The following is a 24176-nucleotide window of genomic DNA, read 5'->3' on the forward strand; positions in this document are numbered from 1 at the left end:
CAAATATTAGCTCCAGATGGTGCAGTCTCAAAGGTTCCATATTTACACACCGTTCAATATTCTCTTCCAAATAGAATGTGAAAGTAGCATTTCAAGCAAAAACCAGTCCTGAAACTGATCAAAGGTGTGACAGTCCTTAATCTTAAAGACTACCAGGCCCTTCCAGTGTTTTTATCAGGATGAAAAAGGCGCCCAATTCTATGTATGATTCATCCATCTTATGGAGGTGTTCTGGTATTCTCCCTTTCCCATTTTACCCATTTCTCTCTTTCTCCTTTTCTCCTTTCCTCCTAGTAAGAGTCAAAATGAGATAATGGGTTGTTTGAAAAAGTTTTCCCAGGCTTACCCTTTATGTATTGCACTCCACTGTCAGCCATACACACGTGGAGAGAAATGGGGGAGAGAGGAAAGAAGAATGTGAAGTTAGTTTTGGAATCTTACCATTATTTCTTCTCTCTGTCCTGCCATTTGCAGCAAAGTGGATGCAACTGGAGGGTACTATGTAAAGCGGAATAAGTTAATCAGAGAAAGGCAGATATCATATGTTTTCACTCATATGTGGAACTTGAGAAACTTACCAGGAGACCATGGGGGAAGGGAAGGGGGAAAAATAGTTACAAACAGAGAGCGAGGGAGGCAAACCATAAGAGACTCTTAAATACAGAGAACAAACTGAGGGTTGATGGGGGGGTGGGAGGGAGGGGAAAATGGTGATGGGCATTGAGGAGGGCACTTGTTGGGGTGAGCACTGGGTGTTGTATATAAGTGATGAATCACAGGAATTTGCCCCCAAACCAAGAGCACACTGTATACGCTGTATATTAGCCAACTTGACAATAAATTATATTAAAGATAAATAAATTAAAATAAATAAAAATAAAAATATTCTCATGATGAAGACTATCTGTGAGTGTGAGCGGTGCTCAAGAAAATTTTATTTCCACTCGGTGTACTGAACTATATTGGACACAAGAAGTCTGCTTTTTGATTTGGGGCAGTAGACACTGTTTTCTAGAAACTTCTCAAGTACAGTGCTGCTTCTTAGGCACTTAGGAAGTCCACGGAGTTTACTTTAAGAAAAAAACAATGTGTTGCCTGGTCTTTACACCCTCATGCCAGATTCTCTTGCTGCTACTATCTATCTCTCAATGCAGATTATGGCTGCACTGCATTATTGGAAGCTGAATTCTAAAATGGGCTCTTGGTCCACATTTCACCTTACCTAATAACATGACTCTTATGTGAAGGTTCTCAGCTAGGATTTTTTATTTTTGTTTGAAATGTTGCTTTTACATTTGATTCAAGTGGTTAACACATTTTTATTTATTGGTGTATTTCATAGGCTTTCTCTTTACTATGTTACATATTTTAATTTTGAATTTTATTCTTTGTTGCATCTTCTTTTTTTCGTTTTAATTTAAACTGGAATAAAGATAGACTTCTTTTCTTCAAATAATGGAGGAAACTTATTAACATGAGATAAGACAATCTGATGTACCAAAGCATGAGAACTATAAGAGAGAGGGGTCCTTCAGATGGTCATTTGCTTTCAAAGCAATTCTCAGATTCAGAATTTTGTGACTCTTCACTTCAGGGTTCCAACAACTATGGAATTAAGTGAAAAGGAATTTCCCCCTTACCTGTCATGTCTCTATAATGATCTCTTTATGTGCCATTGTTCCTATTTCTGCTTCTCTTCTCCTTGTCTAAATAATACTTTCCTTACTCCTGAAATAGGCATTCTTGTTTTTCTTTTTTTTTTTTTAGAGACAGAGAGAGATGGGGTGGGGGGTGCCTCTCTCTTGCTTGTTTACTGTCTCTGTGTCTCTCTGTCTCTGTCTCATTCTCTCTCGAAAATGAATAATCATTATGATTTTTTTTTAATTAGCAGAAGTCAAATCCATAGTAATCACCTATTATTGGTAGGGGTAATATGATGGTTATACTTCCATATGTGCTATTTGAAATTTTATATAGAAATTCAAATATCTATATCTTATTTCTAATTCTAGTAGAGTTTATAGTTTAAAAAATCATATTCCACTGTATATTTGTCAATATTATGAATGATTCCATATTTATTGATTCCCTCTTACATAAAAGGAGATAGTGGTCTTTTGTTTCCTCCCACCTTTCTTCCCTCTTTCCACCTTTTGTTGATATGGTACTCTGAATTAATATTATTATAATTTTTAAAAATTATATGTCTTCTCTTTTAAGATTTATTAAAAAGAGAATTAAGACTCTGGAAATAAGGCGGCCTGTCCTGGATGTATCTTCCATACTCCCATATTTGATTGTTCACCACTCTTGAACTAGAGGAATCTTGTCAACTTGACATATTGATCACTGTAGAAACCTCTGGTGTGGGTATGGAGTTTATAGAGCTTTTGCCCTTTATGCAAAAGTCTAAAGATACAGAGGTCTATGAGAAGCTCCAATATTGGTTCCAAATATAGTACTAGAAGAGCCAGGTTCTCAAATACTTGAGGACCACCAAATCCAAATAGCCCTCTGCGTTTCTCATACACATGACCCACGCCTTGGATGTATATTGGCTCTGAATGGAAATGTGTAGGCTTCCGGTAACTTAAGAGATGGAGTTGGAACTAAATTTGTGTGCAGCAACTCCCTATTCTTGAGACGAGGATGGTAGAAGAAACATAGGGATTAGGCAGGTTTTCTCCAGATAGGATAGGAGAGGAGTCAAGGAAGACAGGCAGTTGCTGAAGGGCCAAGGATCCATCTCCTTCTATTATTTGAGAGATAACTGCATGAAAGATATTTCAGATCAGCAGAACATGACCTCAGAAGCTAACAATGACATTAAAAGCAACAACATTTAACGATATAACTAAGAAGCTAAGTAGCCTGAGAGGAAGATCAGCCAACATAGAGAGCTTACTGGAGGAGAGACAGAAGAAAACTTGGACAGACAGTAAGTGATCTTAACCACTAAGGAAAGAAAAAAAAAAAAAGAATAATCATCCTGGGTCTAAATACTATAATCATTGAAATAAAAAATAGTAAGCAATGAAATGAACAAAAAAGGTCACTAAAGAGAGTAGAGTGAAATTAGTGGTGTGGAAAGGTATGAATGGAAGAAATATCTCAGAGCCTATAAAGTATTGAGACCTTGGTCTCAATGGAAATAATTAATAAGAAAGTATTATACTAAAAGAGAAATCCAAAATAATGTGGTTCCTCTGTTTCTTTACCAATAAGATGAGGATCATAATACTATCTCACAGGACTATTATAAAGAGTTAAAAGAGTCAATATTTGTAAAGTGCTTAAAACAATTCTTAGCATAGAGGAAATGCTATGTGTTTTCCAAGTAAATAAATAAAACAGAAATAATGATCAAATCCAAACACTGGTTATTTGAAAGGACCAATAAAATAGAAAAACACCCTTTTTTAAATATTTTTTAAAATGTGTTATTTATTTTTGAGAGAGAGAGAGAGAGAGAGAGAGAGAAAGGGAAAAGTAGAAAGAGAGACAGAGTATAAGCAGGGGAAGGGCAGAGAGAGAGGAAGACAATCTGAAGTAGGCTTCAGACTCTGAACTGTCAGCACAGAGCCCGAGGCAAGGCTCAAACTCATGAACCACTAGATCATAACCTGAGCCAAGGTGGGCCACTTAACTGACTGAGCCACCCAGGCATCCTGAAAAGCGCTTCATGATGATGGTTTTAAAGGAGAGAGAAGGAAGGCAAAAATTTTGGAATGTAAAAGCAAGCATCTCTAATACAGAGTAACTCAAAGCAGTTATGCTTGAACATTGTGTGCAAGTCTGTGGGAATTCGAAAATCATGATAAATATATGATTTTCCATTTAAATGCAAATTGTCAATATTGATGTTAACAAGAAGTTAAAAACCTGAATGGATCTATTACCACAGTACAAATTGGTGAAGGGCCCCAGGATCAGATGGATTTCCAGTTAAATTCTATTTAACTTTAAAAGACAGATAATTTCAAAATTATTGTAGTTATTTCAAAACAAAACTGGACAGCTTTCCAATTTTTTTTATAAAGGCCATATAATTTAAAGATCAGGACCTGATTGTAAATAGAATAAAACAGAAAATAAAGACAATCTCACCTTTTTGTTTTTGGTTTTTATAACATTTTTATTGAGCCCCCAAAATCAAAATTTTATTTCAAAATGTAATCCACATCAGAATAATGGATAAGATGTGTTATATCTTTTCATTCTCTATGAGACTTGAAATACAGTGTCTTTTGCAGTTACAGGGCATCTCAATTCATAACTTCAATTTGATAGGATATATTTGATTTCTATCAAGGTATCATAAGATTGATATTTGTGAGAGAAGAATAGCATAGCCAAATTGACAAAACACACCTGAAAATACTCCAATAACCAAGTCAAGGATCAGACAATAAAATTTAATCTATACTAGTTTGAAATGAATCACATTTAAAAAGAAAATCCCATCCTGTTTAATGTTGAACAGTATCCCATTATACAGTTGTGTTACCATTTGTACATGCATTCATCCTTTGAAGGACATTGGTATCCAATCCAGCTTCTGATGATTATATTTGTGAATACAGGTTCTGTAAGCAAATGCATTTGCCATTTTTGTGAATATCAGGTTTTATTTCTCTAGACTAAATTATCTCGGAGGACAGTATTCAAAATAATGGGTCACTGAGTTCTCTTCCATGATAGTCAGGCATAGTTCAAAATCAAGATACTAGAGTTATATAATATTAAGTAACTTGCCTAAGGTGCCTCAGCTAGTGAGGGGTGCAACAATTTGCACCCTTACTTTTGACTCCTAGTGATAATGGTAATAATAGTAACTATGAAAATGAAATCACTAAAGAGCTAAGTTTTATGCAAACTGTTATAATTGCTGTATGTTTCACTTCTTAGAAAAAGTTAAAAGATTCTTATATATCATGTAACTTTACTTTTATATATTATAAGGTGAGAAGAAATAGGAATTACAGTGTGAGGGGTGAAGCCATTTTTGAGATTAGATAAGAAAGGAAACGTTTGCTTTTGTTAGAGATGAGTAAGTGAGAAGCAGAAGAACAAAGAGAGACAGACTTCTTAGATTTGGGCTTGAACAAAACTAGGTAGGATACTCACAATCTACTCTCAGTGAAAGTGATAAAGGATGAAAATACACAAGAAAAGGTTTCCCAAAAAGTCAAGGGCTAGACTAAAGAGAAGCAGAAGTGGCAGTATTATCACTGTGAAAGATGAATGTAGTGGCACTTCTAATTTATTTAGTATTCAGGATTTCAACCTTAATTAGGATTCCTTTGTCACATCATTCATCAAATATACTTGAAGAAATGGAAATTAACCTCAAAGTTTCTGTCGCCTCAGGCATGCTTTTAATACTTTTACTCATTTCAGTGTATTGTGAAGTACAGTGAGTTGACTTGGAAATGTTTTAGTCGAAATAAGTAACATCCAAATGAAGAAATCACACGTTATAAGCAATTCTGGCAAAGATGTAAAAAAGCAGCTATTAAATGGTTACTAACTTGCGTTTCTTTCATCCAGGGCTAAGAACAGCAAGTTTTGTTCCAAAAATTCTGTCCTTGCCACCCTTATGATTTGATTTGCAAAGGTCCTTTGAAAAAATTACTTTAAAAAGGATTTTTTGCTTATGATATTCCACAACATTTGTTTGGCTAACAATGTGACTATATTTTTAAAGAATTTGTACATCTTTGATTATACTTTACCAAGTTGGGTATAGAAGTGGGATTATTAATTCTGCAGGCATATTTAGTATGTACTGAACTATTTCAGTTACTAAAATAATCCTTTTTCAAATTTTTGCTCTAGCAAAGTTTCACCTATCCCTCAAATGTGATGCCCTTATTTATTCTTACCTACATGCGTTGCCTTCTTTGATAACACCAACCAAATAGAATGGATTACTCTCTCCACTGAATACCTGTTGCCTTTGGCACACACATCTTGTATGAATCATCCATGTGCATAAATGTATGATACATACATATCATGTACGTCTCCATACAGAATATAAACATTAAAAAGGCAGAAAGAGTGTTATATATATTTGAATCTCTCAAAACAAAACTTTACAGGCACTTAATGTATTAGTCATCAATTGATTCCACAAATAAATGAGTGAATAAATGAATATTATTAAATTCTCAGTCACAGTCTAATTGTTATTCGATACAGTAACACTGTACTTGTTTTCTTGGGTGATTGTAAAATCAAGTTATTTTTGAAAGACTTTTTTCAAGTGATACAGAATGGGGCATTTGTTATTGGTCCCAGTGTGGTTCCACTTAAATTTATATTCTATTAGTAAATAATGCAATGGCCATATTGCCATTAAGCACCAGGCTTAGAAACTAGTTTGAGCCCCTCTTTGACTATTCATCAGCTATAGCGTGACCCTGGTCACTTTCTTAAACTTGTCTAATTTTGTTTTCCTCATCAAAGAAGAGTGAATAATAATGTGATGTATTTCATTGGGCTATTTGTTTACATTAAATGAAGTAAATAAGTAACATGCTTAAATGAATGTTAGACACAAAGCAAGTCTTCAGCAATTATTAGTTGTTACTATTATTGACATTATTTGACATATTTATAAAGACAGCCAATTCTGCTGGGAAGATTGCTCCCTTTTCACCTATATCTTAAAAGAGGAGACTGGATTCCTAATGCTTGAATTATAAAGGTTTTTTTTAAGGAACAATTATGGACTGGTTTTCCCTAGTGAATTCTTGCATTTTATCCCAAATTATGAATGTAATTGCAAAGGTAAAGAATTACATTATTTTTTTAAGGAGCTCTATGAGTCTATCTGGTAGTTCCCAAAATAAAGTAAAAGCTCCCTGTATATGAATATTTGGTTGGAAAAGCTTGGCGGTGCTCTTAAACCAATGTTAAGTGTTGGCTTAAGAAACCCTGAGAATATTCTCACTCCTTGGAGAATGTTCTCTGCGTCTTATACTTCAGAGCTGTCAGTCAGTATTTTTGATCATTAGCCATCTGTGATTATTTTAATTTTTGTCAGCAGGAGAAGGAACTCTTTTCCACCCAGGAGCTCTGTTATTACAATATAATTTATATGTAAAGAGCTCATTTCATCAGTGAGAAAAACTTTTACACAGCTCTTTTTTTTTTTTAGGTTTAAAAGAAATTCATGGATATCTTGTTTTTCTTTTCTTTCCTCAACTCTTTGCCACTGTTTCTCTGTCATATTTCTTGTGTTGTGTCTCCATACAGAAGGTCTCTAAGTACCTAGTTAACAATTTTAAGAAGAGGAAAAAGTTGAGCTGATTTCCATATGTTTTAAATATAGAACATCATATTTATCGTAACTGATACTTTAAAACTTAATACTCATACAGAAAAATATTTTACTTTGCAATGATGTTTAATATTGAAGAGGAAGCTCCTAGCTGAGATTTCCTTATTATCAGTTTATTAAAAAGGCACGATGACATTTTAGCTATAATTATATAATAAGTGCAAGTTTTGAGGGAGGCAAAAAAAAATTAAAGTAAAAAAAGTTGGCCTTTTCTATGTATGACCGTGAGTTAGGATTTGGAGTCATGGAATCACATTCATACCTCATCCCACTTCTGCTTCTGATATCAGTTTGACCTTCAACAAGTCAAAAACTCCCCTCAATCACTTTACCTATAATGTGGGATAATAATGTTTAACTGAATATGGTTATTGCAGAGATTAATGAGTTATTGCTCATAAAATGTGATCCATGTATTAAAAATCTCTGCATGAAGAGTAGACTGAATCCCCGGGTCATTATTTCAGAGTGGTATTGTGAAGCGAAGTGAATTATTGATCCACTACACAAAATTTTAGGTCTTGAACTTTATGAAGCAAGTTTCAAATCTCGGGATAGATGCCACTAGAAATGAGTGCCTTCAAGGTCCCATGCCATTTTTTGCAGAACCAAAAAATATCTTGTTTTGTTTCCTGGCAAAAGGGTACATTATATGTTGAGCAGGGTTGACTTCTGAGGAAATTACTGATGATCTGAGGCCACTCCTATATATATATATATATATATATATATATATATATATATATATATACACACACACACACACACATTTATATATGTATATATATATATATATACACACATATTTTTTTTTTACTTTTCCATTTAATTTCTCCTTTCCCCTTTCATAACCCTCACTATATTTCTTTAGTTGTCTGTCTCTGCTTTCTTTAAAAACAAGAACTTGGAGGGCTTACTCATGTAACTTAAGTGGAGAAAGCAAACGATCTGTGTTTGCCAGGATGAACACTGCAGCCACAGCAAGATAACTCTGTATTTCCTCTGTCTGGGCACTTGGATGCCTAGTTTGAAAAAAATAACTGAAATGTGACATCATGTGTTCATTCATACAATTTTTTAGTAAGAGGTTTTGAAACAGTGTCAGAAATAAAAATAAAGATTTCCTTGACACTCATTTGTTTTTATCTAGGAGTGTGAACACACACACACACACACACACACACACTGGAGGTATAGGGAAGGTTACTTTCTGAAATAACTATTCACCTTGGTGAGGAAATAGCAACTCCTTCTGAGAAATAGCAGGGATGGTAGCTAAGTGCCCAAATAACCCGGTGTCACTAGGTCTGGTCCCATTGAAAACTAACCTAATCTGTATCCAATTGAACATCTGAACTTAATTCCTTTGGCTCTAATCAACCCAGAGCATCTTTGCCATAGAAGCCTTGACATTAGTCATGTTCTCTAGAAATGTCAAGAGTAATGACAAATAATTACCCCATATACCTTCATGAACCTTGCCTTTTAGATGTAGTTTCTTAATTAAAAAAAGCTTCAAAGCATAGAGCTTTCTGGTGCTGACAGAGTGTTTCTGTATACCAGTCAACTTTTGAAAAAAAGGTGGCATGGGTTCAGCATTCTTGTAGAGATAATTTCCCCATTAGCAAAACTAAGAGAATTACCGTTTAGATTCTCTTTCTTCTGTTTTTTTCTTTCTTTTTCTTCTTCTTTTTTTTTCCAAAAACAAATAAGCTTTAGTTTCCACACTGTAGCTTTTGAAAGATTGAGAGTTTTGCTTACTCTAACATGAGGTTTCATGGCCCTGTCGAGGGCTGCTAAAATTATGTGACTCTCATACATTGTCTAACCATAGAGACCAGGAAACACTGGGATTCATCATTGTCCCATTGCAACCTGGGCTCATGGCCTCAAAAACATTTCCACCCACAAGTAGTCAGAATCATAACAACTCAGTTAAATCTGCCCTCCTAGTGGAGGTAAGAGACAATCAGGTCAAATATCAAATAAACTATAATTAAGCTTTGGGAAATTTAAAACACAAATGAGTTAATGATTTTATTTCTATGCAAATAACAAATCCTTGCGACAGATCACATGCATTTCTTACTTCCATATTGCCAAACTTTGATTTGATTGGTTCTATATTTATCCCCATGTGGCAGCTGGAGCACTCACTTTAGAGGGAAACTTTCCTAATTCCAGTCTATCAAGGAAAATCTGCAAGTTAAAAACTCACTTTTATCAGCAGGCATTCAGAGAATGGCAGGTGGCAAATAAAGCTCTTAGTGGATTATTCTAATTGCATTTTCTTTTACCTTCATAACTGAAAAAGTTGTAAGAAAATAGGACAATTTTCTATGGTTTCAACAGTTGTGTTTACTCCATTCTCTAACAAATACTGTTCGAAGTTTTCACAGACTCTAAGAAGGAACCTAGTGTGAAGCCCCAGTGTCAACTTGCACAATGAGTATAGAACAAAGAACTAGGAATGATTGCATGCATCAGATATATAAAAGTATTGACTAATGTTATTATAAATTATTTTTATGCCTTTCCCTAGTTTTATTTGTTTTCACAATTTTCTTCACTGATTCATTACTTCATATTGAAGACAGAAGAGTCAAACACAAAATAATAAAACATAAAATTTAAATAAAAGAATGAAAAATTAAGATGAGGCAAGCTTAGGTCTAATGCAATCAGTAATTGGATTAGCTTGCATCTTCTTTTTAAAACAAAATCTATTCCATTATAAATCAAACCCCACTAAATCTCAATTTTAAACTTTATTCTGGGTTCTGTATTATATGTCTGAAAGGAATTAATTATCACATATTAGTTGGTTAAAAGACTATCTGAGTATTTCTGAGAAATAAATTTTAATGTAAGACAATGGAAAGTTTAACAATTTCTTACTTTTTAAACAATTGAAGAGAAGAAACTTGAAGTCTTATCTTGGTGACAAACTTTATAAATGACTACCTATCCAGTAAGTATACTTCCTATTAACTTTTTTAAAGCAAATAAGTGTATATTGTGTAGTCAGAAATACATAAACACCTATATTTTTTTCCATTAGCTGGAAGAATCAGAAAAATAAGATCATATGATTTGGGTCAAGGCAAAAAGTAGAAACCCAACGAGAACATATGTTTCTCATTTGATTGGTCCACCTACCTCTCATTATATTATGGATTTATGTTTTTAACCTAGTCTCGCAACAGAATATTTTAAATTTATTTATAGTTAAGGCATTCATTTTTTAATTTTATTTTAAATTTTTATTTTTTTAAATTTTTTAATTAAAAAATTTTATTTTAATTTAATTTATTATTATTTTTTTTAATTTACATCCAAATTAGTTAGCATATAGTGCAACAATGATTTCAGGAGTATATTCCTTAGTGCCCCTTACCCATTTAGCCCATTCCCCCTCCCACAATCCCTCCAGTAACCCTCATCAGTAATCAAATGCCTATGTTTGCAGATTTCCAAAATGTATCCCATCCTAATTCCCATAGAAATTACTCCAAAATAATATCACTTTTCTCAACCAGTTTTAAAGCAAAATTGTCTCAGTGTTGATAAATGTGGAATGTATTGAGATATAAGAAAAAAGCTTCCATATCTAGGAGGTTACATTTTTACTGACTTGGCAGTATATTTGAAGGTTGACAGAATCATGAGGAAAATGTATAGAAATATAAGTGAAAATGATGTGTTCTGAGAACTATAACAAGTTCTTTAATTTTAGATTTAGTTTAAGTTATTCTTTTTGTATTTATTAAGTATCTTGAAACCTTCCAAAAATGTGTAAGAAAGTTTGTGGGCAAAGGTAAATCTAAACAGGTCAGGTAACAGGAACTAAATTTTAAAAAGGTCTTGTGTAAATTGTGAAGGAATTTAGGTTTACCTATTGTCCTTTCAATCTCTTCCCTCCATCAGGCCCTTCACGTTTAAAAACCAGCAATAATTTTGTATCAGTCAGGTCTCATTCAAGTGATTTAAAATCAGTCTCGTTCAACAAAAGTAACCTTGTTAAATAAATATGCAAATGATTGTCCTACTATATCTGGTTTATTTAACTTAGCATAATGTCTTCCAGGTTCATCCATGTTGTGGCAAATGGCAGGGGATCCTTTTTTTAAAAAAGAATAATATCCCATTGTATAGATATACAACACAATTTCTTTATCCATTTGTCTGTTTATGTACATTTAGGTTTCTTCCATATTTGGCTATAGTGAATAATGCTGCAATGAACATGGGACTGCAGATATTTCTTTAAGACCTAGACATCAATTCCTTTGCATATATACCCAGAAGTGGGATTGCTAGGTTGAATAGTAGTTCTGGTTTTAATTTTTTTTTGCAGAAACTTCTACTGTTTTCCATCATGGCTGTACCAGTTTATATTCCTGTAACAATATACAAAGTTTCCTTTCGTCCAATCCTTACCAAAATTTGTTATCTTTTTTTTTTAATTGTTATTTTGTTTTATAGTAGCTATCCTAACAGATATGCTGTGGTATTGCATTGTGGTTTTGATTTGCATTTCCCTCATGATTAGTGATACTGAACACCCTTTTCATATACCTGTTGGCCATATATATATCATATTTGGAAAAAATATTCAAGTCTTCTGTCCAGTTTTTAATTAGGTTATTTTTATTTTTATTTTTTGATGTTGAGTTGAAGGAGTTCCTTATATTTTTTGGATTTTAACCCCCTCTCAGATATATGGTTTATAAATATTTTCTTCCTTCCAGAGGTTTTCCTTTCATTCTGTTGTTTCCTGGGTTCTGCAGAAGCTTGTGAGTTTGATACACTCCCACTTGTTTATGTTTGCTTTTGTTGCCTATGATACTGGTGTCAAGGAGTTTTCTCCCATTTTCTTCTATGAGTTTTGTGGTTTCTGGTTTTAAATTTAGGTCTTTAATACATTTTGAGTTAATTTTGTCTATGGTGAAAAAATAAATGTTCATCTTCATACTTTTACATGTCTTCATACTTTTACATGTGGATGTCAAGTTCTCCTACAATATCATTTATTAAAGAGTCTCTCCTTTTCCCATTGTGTATTCTTGGTACCCTTGTCAATGGTTACTTGACCATGTATGTGTAGGTTTGTTTCTGGGCTTTGTTTTCTGTTTCATTGCTCTTTGTTTCTGTTTTTATGCCAGCACCATACTGTTTTGTTTAATATAGCTTCATAATGCTATTTGAAATCAGGAGGTATGACGTCTGCAGCTTTATTCTTCCCTCAAAATTGTTTTGGCTATTTGGGGTAATTTATGTTTATAAGTTTTAGCACTTTTTTTCTATATTCCTGTGACAATGCCATTGGAAGTTTAATAGAGACTGCATTGAATCTGTAGATTGCTTTGAGTACAGAGATAATTTTACTTTACGTTTACAATACCTTTTTATTTGCTTTTCTCGCTAATTTCTCTGGCTAGGACTTACAATACTATGTGAAATAGCAGTAGGAAGAGTGGCATCCTCATCTTATTTCAAATGTTAGAAAGAAAACTTGTCAGTTTTTAACCATTGAATGTGATGTTAGCTGTGAGCTTGTCATATATGACCTTTATTGTGTTGAGGTACTTTCCTTCTGTACCCAATTTGTTAACAGGTTTTATTATGAAAGCGTGTTGTATTTTGTTAAATAATTAATTTTGCTAACTAAAACTTCTCTGCAGTTATTGGGATAACCAGGTGATTTTTATCCATCATTCTGTTACTGTAGTATTTAACATTGATTTGCATATATTGAACCATTCTTGATTCCCTAAGATAAATCCCCCTTGGTCATGATGTATGATCCTTTTCATATGCTGTTGAATTAGGTTTGCTAATATTTTGTTTATATAATTATAGATTTAACATATTGTTTAATAATGTAACTAATGACTAATCATACATAAACCTCATGTAAAATATACCTGAATTCCCAAAAGTTTGCGAGGTCAGAAGGGAGAAAGAGTAGAGCATACAAAATGTCCTTGATCACGCAGTGACTCAAAAGACACAGTAATGACAGACAAAGTACACAGAGAAAAAATCAGAACAACATTTCTAGGATCAGCATGTTCCAGTAATGGAGAAACCATGAGCAAAACCAAGGACACTGATGAAAGATTTCTAAGGTTGTGAGCAGTTGTCAGTTCCCATGTGTGGAAAATGGGACTTAATATACTGCTCTGGAGGAGAGAGATCAGAGCCAGCCTCAGTTTTTGAGCCAAAGCGGAGAGGTGGGTAACTTCTTCATGAAGTTAGGACTAATAAAGATAAGACTAATGTTCTCTTAGAGTTACAGCCCAGAATAGTAAAACGATGCAATCTCACTCCTTGTAGAAGGCTTTACTGTGTAGCATGGAAGTCTCATGCTGTGGAAGGCTATATTCTTAGGGGTAGGGAAGAACTGAAAATGGACCACTCTTGACTGGGTCATGAAATTTATTCACAATTATTTCCCTGACAAAAGAATATTAAATCTCTGTGGAGTAATATAACATCATTCAATGCCTCTGTATGTATTTTGACAAACAGTACCTAGCAATAAATAAATTATTAGGCATGCCAGGATCCAGGTCAAAACGTCAAAATATCATGAGGAAAAAAAAGATAATAGAAACAGATCCAAGAACATTTTATATGTTGGAGTCATCAATCACCAACTTCAAATGAACTATGATATCAGTATTCAAAAATAGATGAAATTATGATAAAACACAGTACAATTTAATCAAATTCACCAGAGTTACATCAAAGAGGAATGTATTAAAATGTTCAAATAGAAACTTTGAAAAATTACAACAGTAACCAAGTAAAATAACAGGCAATACAGAAAAGAGAATTAGTGATCTGGACGATACAGCAGTATAAAATCATTATTGAAACAAGAAAAAAAAAAGGTAGAAAAGATATGAGAACATGACAGAAATGCAAGTGACACATATGGCAGGCATTGAAACCAGTAACACACCTAAACACAATTGGAATAACAATTTAAAGAAAGGGAGATAGAGAAAGAGAGAGAAGAGAGGGAGAGAGAGAGAAGTGGAAAAAGAGAGGAAGAAGTATTATTTGAAGAGATAATATCTGAGAAAGTTTTTACTCATAAAGGACTTTGAGGAAAATACTCAAAATCTCTATAAACCTCAAGCCCATACACACACAAAAATCAAAGAAAACTCCATAAAAACACACCATAGATAAGCTAATAAAATTGTAGACAAATAGAAAACTAAGAATAACCAGATTTAAAGCAAACAAACATCATCTTCGAATGAACAATTATAACACTGATTTACCAAAAGAAATGAAAGTCTGTAGACAATGGAATGATACAATTAAAATGCTTAATGAAAATAAGAGTCAAATTACTTTTCCATACCCAGTGGAAGTATCCTGCAAACATGAAGATAAAATAAAGATGTTTTAGGCAAACAGAAATGAGAACATTCGTCACCAATGGACTCACTTCAAAAAAGTTCTAGAGGAAACTTTATAGACAGAAGAAACATGTCTCAAGATGAAAGTGAAGTAATGCATTACACCCAAGAAAAATCCATAATTATGTGTTTAAATGTAAACAAATATTGACTGGTAAATAAAATAATAACATTGTGTCCATCAAGAGACATGTAAAATAATGCTTATGGCTACGTTATTATAACTCATACTATAGAGTTTAGCACTGCAAAACAAAAAGAAAACTGGCATATCTTTTATAATTTCGGACAGAGTACAATTTTTGGATAAAAATATCAGGATGATAACTGACTGAAAATAACAATAGAATGATTTTCTACCTATGATGTTTAAAAATCACAAGCATTCTGAAATTACCACATCTAAAGTTATATATTTATATTTATTTATGAAACATTTAAAAGAAAATAAATAGAAAATTAATAGATAATGAACTATAACTCAAATTCAATATATCAACTAAATAAGCAATTTGCACATAAAAATCTGATCAATACAAATATAAAGCTTTATATAATAGATGCACACTAAAACTTGCATTCCAATAAAAGTACACATATTTTAATTAATACATGGACAATATACAAAAATTGATCACCTGAAAAGTTACAAAAGAAGTATCAAAATAATTCAAATATTTTACACAAAATAAAATTAATATTAATAAGAAATTCAACACAATTAAATTCAAGCATAACATTCAAAAGCTAGTAAAATACACTAAAACAAAATAAAAGTAAAATTTTTTGAAAACTTGAAAATGAAGTCACAAGTTATTCATTTGTGAATAAGTTAATCCCAAGGATTGTTACAGATTTTAGAAACACAAAGAAGTACCACATATAAGCCTTATAGAATGACCCCAAATTGGTCCTCAGAAGCAAATACATAACCTTGGAGACATGGAAAAAATACAAAGCTAGATAGCATTTTTCAGCTCAAAAATTAAGGGAGTTGGAAGTTTTCAAGATAAAGAATAACTTGAACAATTTTAAAGAATGGAATTAAGATGGAGAAACTTACACTGTAAGATAAATACATTGTAAGGCAGAATTATTAAGACATTATGGTAGGGACATAAGAGAATTAGAGCAGAAACTATTTATTCAGTATACACTAAGAGAATGAATGAGTAAAGAAAAATCATCCAAATAAATTCCAAAATCAATCATCCATTCAACAAAAATCGGTAGACATTTATGAATAAAAATGACAAAAGAAACATGAGAAAAACTGTGGAAACAAAATGGAAGGGAATTTCCTTCACGTAATAACAAACATGCGTATAAAGTACTGATGAAAAGTTATATACACTAGCTCCAATGGGAAGTAGATTAGAAACTGTGTGGCTTGTCCGCCTGGATCCAGCTAAGGGACAGAAGTCACGTACAGAAATGCCTAAGGGATCACCATTACGTTGTTAAAGTAACAAGAGGAGAAAGCACCTGGCTTTGTTAGGATCATAGAAAGAATGGAATACAATTTTTTTGTTTTAACGTGGAAATTTGAGGAACAGTAGAGCAGGGCTGGGTTTCAAACTTCTGAGAAAAGGGTGCTGCTCAGCCCCTACCTTTTTGTATTTTTGTTTTTTCAGAACTCAGAGAAGGGACTCTGTGTGAGTTGGACAGAGTCTTCTGAAAAGGCATTTGAAATTGTTGGAAAACGAAATTGGGATCAACAGCTGCCATTGGTAAGGATAGCCGCTGCCCGGTGATGAAGCTCTGATCCAGAAATAAACAAAAATTAAAATTAAAAAAAGCAAAATAAGAATGGCAAACAAACACAAAGGAGCATTTCTTTTTCCAGTGCTAGTTTCCAGTCTCTTCCAGGTTTGGCCAAGTGGAGAGTCAGGTGCCAAAGGCCTTAGCATCCCAGCGGAGTGTAGATGGGTAGATTGGAAGCTGGCATTTAATAGTGTTATAACTGGAATGTTTGCCAAATATATAACTGTCTACATACAAAGTCCAAGAATATTAACATTTGTTTAAAACTACTGTAGTCAGAATGATGTAAGTATAATGTACAAAAATCAAAAGCACTTCATGATAAGAGATATCTAACTAGGATATCTAAAATAATCAGATTGTTTAATAAATGAGTCTGAACCTAATCTTAACAGCAATATACATAATATATAATAATTGCATATAGTAGGTAACAATAATATTGTATAACAACTATATATACATCAATAGAGATAATATCTTTGTATTAAATGCTCTAATAATAGTTAAGAACTATATATAATTCATCATAAAACACCATTAAAGGATATTAAGAAGGTCTAATAAAAAGTATTAACATGGTTGGGAAGTCTCAAAAGTATAAAACGGTCAATTTTCTGTAAATTGATCTAAAATTGTCATGTTATTACAGCTAAATTCTCAATAGATTGTTTTACAAGAAGCTTTAAAAAGCAGGCTAAAAATTTTATGAGACAAAGAAAAAAATCACGATTTAAAAAAATGAAAACAAGATGGGAAAACTTGCTTTACCAAATATCAAAACACGTTTTAAAGCAGAGTGATTTAGGTGCACCTGGGTGGTTCAGTCGGTTAAGTGTCTGACTTAAGCTCAGGTCATGATCTCATGGTTCGTGGGGTCGAGACCCGCATCAGGTTCTGTGCTGACAGCTCTGAGCCTGGAGCCTGCCTCGGATTCTGTGTCTCCCTCCCTCCCTCTCTGCTCCCCTACTTGCACTCTCTCTCTCTCAAATAAATAAAGACTAAAATAAAAAAAAATAAATAAAATAAAAAATAAACAAAGCAGAGTGATTTAGATATTATGTTGGCATATGTGTAGACAAATAGCAAATAGAACAGAATGGAAAATCTAAAATCACATCTATGTGGGGTGCCTGGGTGGCTCAGTCGGTTGAGTGTCCGGCTTCAGCTCAGGTCAAGAGCCCACAGCTCATGAATTCGAGCCCTCTGTCAGGCTCTGTGCTGGTGGCTTGCTTCCTTGAGCCTGCTTCAGATTCTCCCTCTCTTGCTGTCCCTAACCGACTCACATTCTTTCTCTGTCTCTCTCAAAAATAAACATAAAGAATGAACAAAAATGAAATCATATCCATGCATATTTAGGAACTTGATATATGTCAGAGGCGATATTACAAATGAGGAAGGAAGAGACTTATTTTTTTTTAATTTTTTTTAACATTTATTTATTTTTGAGACAGAGAGAGACAGAGCATGAACGGGAGAAGGTCAGAGAGAGAGGGAGACACAGAATCCGAAACAGGCTCCAGGTTCTGAGCTGTCAGCTCAGAGAGAGAGGGAGACACAGAATCCGAAACAGGCTCCAGGTTCTGAGTTGTCAGCCCAGAGCCCGACGCGGGGCTCGAACTCATGGACCCTGAGATCATGACCTGAGCCGAAGTCGGACGCTTAACCGACTGAGCCACCCAGGCGCCCCGGAAGAGACTTATTTTAAATACTGTTAGGGTAACGGGCTGTTCATATAGGGAAAACTGAAATTGGATCACTGTTTTAGAGCATACACAATACCTAATTGTGGGAAGAAATAACAAATTTTTCAACTTTTAGAAGAAAATATCAAATATTATTTTTTAAAATTTTTTAATGTTTATTTTAAAAATTTTTTTCAACGTTTTTTATTTATTTTTGGGACAGAGACAGCATGAACGGGGGAGGGGCAGAGAGAGAGGGAGACACAGAATCGGAAACAGGCTCTAGGCTCCGAGCCATCAGCCCAGAGCCTGACGCGGGGCTCGAACTCACAGACCGAGAGATCGTGACCTGGCTGAAGTCGGAAGCTTAACCGACTGCGCCACCCAGGCACCCCTAATGTTTATTTTTTGACACAGAGAGAGAGAGAGAGAGAGAGAGAGAGAGAATGAGCGGGGGAGGGGCAGAGAGAGAGGGAGACACAGAATCCGAAGCAGGCTCCAGGCTGTGAGCTGTCAGCACAGAGCCCAACACGGGGCTGGAACTCACAGACCACAAGATCATGACCTAAGCTGAAGTTGGACACTCAACAGACTGAGCCACCCAGGAGCCCCTCAAATAATATTTTCAATGGTATCAGATCAAATAAAAACACAATGACACATTTGATTATATTAAAATGGGAATTTATTACCACAAATTATCATTTAAAAGAAGGTTAAAAGACAATCCACTGAAGTTTAGAGAATATGCGCACAAATAAAAAATGGCCAAACGATTAGTGTCTTGAACATAAAAGAACCACAAGTGAAAAAAATAATAATCTAAGAGATACATAAATTAAATAGATTAATAATAAATACAGTAGGAAATACAAATGTCTAATAAACATGTAAAAAGATACTCATTAATTCCATGCCCATGAAATCTACTTTTCTTTGAAAAAAATACAATATTATATTTTGTTGAGAATGCAGAGTAATGAAGACTCTTATAGCCTTCTGGTGAAACAGTAAATTGCTACATCAGTCTTTGAAATTAATTTGCCAATATCAAATAAAATTCAAGATACACATACGCCCAGAATTTCCATTTTTAGGTATATAAACTAGATAAAATCTTGCAAATGTGAACAAGGTAACATATAAAAAAAAACACTCCTTACCATACTGTTTCTTAGCAAAAATATATAAATAACCTAAATAAATGCGTCAATAGGAAGATGGATAAATATAGTATAGCTGTAAAATGAAAAAAAGTGAGTCTAGATATATCAGAATTGTTAAAATATATTTTCATATATTTTTTCCTTATCAGTCATCTATTAAATATTTTAGGGACCACTAATTGTGTCCTTTGACCAGAGAGAGGTGAGAAACATGAAAAACTAAGTATGTGTTGATTTAGACTCCTAGGAGATGTGCTTAATTGGTTAGCAAGTCTGATATTAAAGCAGTTACAATGAACAAAATTTTTCTTTCTGTCACTAATTTGCTGCAGAATGTTGTACAATTCACTTTTTCCCATTTTCAAGAAATTTGGTTCATATACATAATTCCTAATTTTCCTTTCTATCCGAAAAGATCTAATATTCATCTAATATTCATCATTCTTAAACATGATGCTTGTGTTAAAAGGGGCAGGTAGGAATGCAAATTTCTATTAAAAATAACTGTATTTCGCTTTAAACAAGTATCTCATCAAAGAGAATTTATTGACTGTGGCTCTATACTCAGTGTGGCTTCTGTTGCCTCTATAAAGCACAAAATTTGATTTAATATTTTTCAGTTACCTACAGTACTACAGTAGGAGACCTCCTATATTCTGGGTTTCCATATGATCAAGACTGCTTTTCTGCCAATTCAGGGAGGAAAGTGATGTGAATATTGAAATCTGATAAAAAAAATAAGAGCATTATCAGAAGACTCTCAGAAGTAAAACAGAAAGAAAAAATATGCTATTTTCCATGTGATTCACTTGTTTTCACTCTACACTGTTTTGTAAAATAAAGATTTCCAAGGGGCTCTAGGTTCACTGTTTTTAAGCAACCCTTACAAAACCATGAATGTTTTTTGGAAGCTGGCAAAGTAAAGTATGGCACTCAACTGGAAGTATCAACTAAGCCAGTGGGAGAGCAGATGAACACTAAATGTTAATGAATGACTGATACATGTGTCCAGGCTCTTCTGTTTATATTAATTGATAAAGTTAATTCAAAGTAGATATAATATGATAATGAATTTCAAAAAGAACACTGCACAGATTTCTATCTTGGAAATACTACTTTTATTTATTGCTTTAAAATAAATACTATTTTCAATAGACAGTTAAGCATCTTTGAGAAAAGACAGAGACAGTTGCTTCATACAAACCTAAAGGGAGTTTGGAATAATTTTCTTGCTCTGTAGGAAGATGTTCCTCAGGGAAAGCACATTTAATAGAGGAAATGTGTTGATTTCAGTAATCACAGATGTTTATTCCAGTCTATTTATATTTGACTCTACATTTTTTACAACGTATAAATAAATTTCATAAAAATTTGGTGATAATGAGAGTATGTGATGCTGATAATCCTGACTACAGTTAGGGAAATTGCATGTGGCTCTCCTCCAGGTTTGTGCACACATCTCTACCCACATGCACTCCATATCAAATCTATAACACCCCTGCTATTCAATTACTTGGCATCTATTGTGCAAGGACTGCCAACCTTACTAAATTATATAGTACTTTGGGAAGGAAGACAAATTTCTATCAAGGAATAGCTTGAGATCCGTGTGCTTATAACCTATTACTGAGTTGTTTTGTTTCTTTTAAAGGTAAAATGTGTCAGTGGCCAGCCATGGTTACAGTCTAAAGTCGATTTTGCATCAGATTTCATTTCCTGGAACCTAAAAGAAATTAGTTAGAATTGTATACATCCATTTGAAACCTAAAAATTTCATAAGTAGCCAGCCAACATTAAAAAAATTTTTTTAAATGAAAACTCTGATGTAAATGTATGTGTATATAGTCATATGTAATCATGGCAAACACACGCAAACACATACAGTCTCTTAAAGGCTTACTGGAATAGAAGAACATAAAGAAAAATTATTATTTACTGAGGACACATTTAGCAAGACTCTAGGGTATCATTATTCTAAGTTCTCTGTAACGATAAGAATTACCTAAGACCTAAGTTTAAGCCCAAAATTGTGATCCTTACCTAAGACCTATTGAATCAGACTCTAGGAGTAGATACTTAGAGATCTGTAATTTAGCATTGGGTAGCTTGTTATAGTTGTTTAGAAGAGGTGGAACCTGGGAGGTGATATAAATCTGTGTCATTTATAATTGGAAATTGAAAAGCCAACATTTTCCTACTCTCACAGAATTTGTTTAAAAAAAGTTCCATCGATATACAACTTACATACCATAAAATTTGTGCTTTTAAAATCTGCAGTTGGTTTTATTATACTCAGAGTTGTTCAACCATCACTACTATTTGACTTTGTGTGTGTGTGTGTGTGTGTGTGTGTGTGTAGTCAGAACACTTAACATAAAATATTTTTTAACATATTTAAAATGTGAAGTTTCTTTTATATATACATTTTTTCTTAAGGTTTATTTCTTTGAGAGACAAAGAGACAGCATCAAAAAGAAGCAAAGAGAGAGAGAGAAAGAAAATCCCAAGTAGGGTCCACACTGCCAGTACAGAGCCCAATGCAGGCCTTGAACTCACAAAACCCTGAGATGATGACCTGAGCCAAAACCAAGAGTCATACATTTAACTGACTGAGCCACCCAGGAGCCCCTAGATTTGCAATTTCTTAATGAATGATGGTGCTCAGAATTGTGCTTACTGGCTATTTATATATCTATTTTAGAGATTTAAATCCTTTGCCTATTTTTTCTTCTGCCATTTTTTTTAAATTTTATTTTTTTATTTTTAAAAATTTACATCCAAATTAGTTAGCTTATAGTGCAACAATTATTTCAGGAGTAGATTCCTTAGTGCCCCTTACCTATTTAGCCCATCCCCACTCCCACAACCCCTCACTTAACCCTCAGTTTGTTTGTTCTCCATATTTATGAGTCTCTTCTGTTTTGTCCCCTCTCTGTTTTTAAATTGAGTTATTTATATTCTTATCATTAAGTGGTAAGCGTTCTATATATATTCTGTCTATAAGTCTTCTATCAGATACAGAACTGGCAAATATTTTCTTTAGTTCTACAGAATGTCTTTTCTAATTTTTTTTAATCTTTATTTATTTTTGAGAGAGTGAGAGAGAGACAGAGTGAGAGCAGGGGAGGAAGACACAGAATCCAAAGCAGGCTCCAGACTCTGAGCTGTCAGCACAGAGCCCGACGTGGGTCTTGAACCCATGAACTGTGCAATTGTGACCTGAGCTGAAGTCAGACACTTAACCAACTGAGCCACCCAGGCGTCCCAGAATGTCTTTTCACTTTATGGATGATATCCTTTGAAGCCCAATAATTTTTTATTTTGATAACGATCAAATTACTACTCTTCTGATTCTACTTTTATTGTCTTTTCCAAGAAAACATTGCCTAATCTAAGTTGATAATGATTTACTCCAATATTTTCTTCTAAGAGTTTTGTAGTTTTAAATACTCTAATGTTACATCCCTGATTTATGTTGAGTTATTTTTTTTTTATGGTGTGCAGTAGGGTCCAACTATATTCTGATGTATGAGATTACCCAGTTGTTCGAGTACTATTTGTTCAAAAGACTATTCTTTCCTCCATTGAATTATCTTGGAATCACTGTCAAAAATCATTTAACCATAAATGGAAGTGTTTATTTCTAGGCTTTCACCTCTTCTCCACTGATCTGTCTATTCTTATGCTTATGCCACCATTCTGGTTACAAGTCAGTTTTGAAATAGGAAAGTAGGAGTCCTCCAATTTTGTTCTTCTTGTTCAGTATTGTTGGGTTATCCCAGGTGCCTTGCATTGTTATACGAATTTTATAATCAGTTTGTTTATTTTATAATATAAGCATCTAGAATTTTGATAGGGATTACATTGCATGTATACATTAATTTGAATAGTATTGCCACTGTAGCAATATTCAGTGACTCAGTCAGTGAATCTGACTGACCCTCTAGCCCCCATTTCATCTACCTCTTTTGACCATTAAGTGATATTTCTGTCTTTCCATCTCACCCAAGATTATCTTTTTTTTTTTAAGTGTTTCTTTACAGGCTCTTCATGAAAGATATGAAACACCATTTGGACAAAGTGTCTTAATGTACAGTATACATAATCCGTATAAGGGAGAGCAAAACTAATTGTTTTTGTGCCATTCTTTAGCTACTGACTAGTAAATCATTTTATATCTTTTATTTTCAATTTTTATATATGTGATAGGAGACTAATAGTACTTCACAAGCTAATGAGATATATATTCTAGAAATGGAGAATTGGTTTAACATCAAAATTAATAAGTATAATTACCTACATTAACTGAATAAAGGAGAAAATTATCTAGAGCATCTTAACATCTTAGTAGGTTCAGAATAAAGTATTTATCAAAACCAATTTTCTACATACAAAACCTCTTATTAAAGGTGGACTATATGAGACCTTTGATTTAAAAAGAGGATTTTTAAAGGCCATATGATTAATATAATTGACGGTGAATAATTAAATTCTTTCCTTTGAGACCAAGCAAAAGGCAACAATGTCTGCTATTATCACTTACATGTAGAATTATACTGGGGATGCTACCCCTGTGAAGTAAGGCAGGAAAACAGTATAAATGGTAAAATAGTTGGAAAAATAAATATAATTTGCATCTTTGCATATGACATATTTACATAAAGTCTAAAAATGTCAACAGGCAAAGTGTTTATATTGGGCGTATTTATCTTAATTGCTGGCTACAAATTTAGTTTAAAAAAGATCAGTTGTATGTCTATCTACTAGCCACAAA

Source organism: Prionailurus bengalensis, chromosome A2 (assembly GCF_016509475.1).
Source record: "Prionailurus bengalensis isolate Pbe53 chromosome A2, Fcat_Pben_1.1_paternal_pri, whole genome shotgun sequence".
Taxonomy (NCBI): Eukaryota; Metazoa; Chordata; class Mammalia; order Carnivora; family Felidae; genus Prionailurus; species Prionailurus bengalensis.